Source organism: Magnolia sinica, unplaced genomic scaffold (assembly GCF_029962835.1).
Source record: "Magnolia sinica isolate HGM2019 unplaced genomic scaffold, MsV1 ctg351, whole genome shotgun sequence".
Classification (NCBI taxonomy): Eukaryota; Viridiplantae; Streptophyta; class Magnoliopsida; order Magnoliales; family Magnoliaceae; genus Magnolia; species Magnolia sinica.
Genome location: NW_026682816.1, coordinates 327501 through 329169, shown reverse-complemented (window position 1 = coordinate 329169; position 1669 = coordinate 327501).

Below are 1669 nucleotides of genomic sequence, written 5' to 3'. Positions count from 1 at the left end.
TTCTATGGCTCGAGACAGTCCAAATGAGCCCAATATTTGACGTGTTTTGTTGTATAGAAACATCAGGGTAGATTTTAACGGTAAAAACTACTATTTTTTATGCTATGGCCCGCCAGATAGTCGGATTGGCTTCATTTTTCAGCTCTACACCTAAAATGATCTAAGAAATAGGATAGACGGCGTGGATTTGATCCTTGCATCAAGGTGGGGCCTACACAAGTGGCCCACTCAAAACCTTTAATTATATATATATATATATATATATATATATATTTTCAGAACACCAGCTGTCTGTTCAAACTTCACAACCACGTCCAGCGTCCCTGGACGCTGGACGACGTGTGTATACAATTCGTCAAGGTGGGTCCCACATGGACATGGCCCACCCACTTGATTGGATCAATCTGGTATTTGTGTTTTTCCTTTGCCTAGGACAGACCAGCGGGCCTGCGGCCGGATGGTCTAGCAAGGTGGGCCCAACAGAAGGATGGCATGGATAAAATACATGCTCCATGGTGGGGTGCATCTAGGTGGGCCACACACACATCAAAAGAGAGAAAGTGAGAGAAAGAGAGAGAGGGAGATCAGGTAGCGAAGGGACCCCACCACTATGGGCCCCTCAATTCATGAAAACCACACAAATAAATACTAGAAAATACCCACCATTTGCTTCTTCTTGGGCTCCTCCTCATCTTAGCTCCAATGGGACATGATTCAACGGTTGAGATCGGTTTTGAAGGGTGGGGATGTGAGATAGGAAGGTGGGCCACACCTAGCTCTCTCATGGAGCATTGGTCGTGGGTTGCTTGAGAGAAAAAATGAGAGAGAGATGGATGAGAGAGAAAGGTACAAGAGAGAGAGATGGGTAAGTAATGGGTGAGTGATGGGTGAGAGTTGACTTTAGGAATGGGTGTTGTACTTGGGGAAGGGTGTGAGTGATGGTAAGTGATGGGAGTATACTTGACATTTGATGTGATAGATTCTCTTGGAATTTGCAACACACGGTGCTTTTCTCGAACTGAACGCGGGCCTACATCTCCTGGCCAGGGTACCGCATCGGCGTGTAAGATGCGGCATCGGAACCGCAGCGACGGCGCGGTTGCACTGGTACAAGTCTTGGGTTGAGCCGACTCAGATATACGGGACACATCTCAGGGTCACGTGCAAAAGCCGATAATCTTTCACGGGTCGCCGAAATTTGACCGGGATGGTCGCGGAAGCCTACGGAATAGTACGCGTTAGGATATGGGTCTTACATGGACTCCTCACTAACCCCCAATAATATGCAACTAAAGCTTTTATCTTCTATCTTGGTTCTTTTGGCATCTAGTATGTGCACATGTAAGACACATCCAAACACTTGAAAGTGTTCGACTGAAGGCTTGATTCCACTCCAAGCCTCTTCTGGCGTCATATTCTTCATAATCAAGGTTGGGCTTCAGTTTAGAACATGTACTGTCTAGTTTGACAACATACATCGAACCATGTTCATGATTGTCATGTTCTTCCTTTCTGCCAACCCATTTTGTTGTGGAGTGTACACAGCTGTCAACTGCCTCTTGATGTCATTGTCCTTACAGAACTGATTGAACTCTTGAGAAGTAAATTCTCCTCCATGATCAGTACATAAACACTTAATGTAAGTGCCTATTTCTTTCTCAAGAAGATG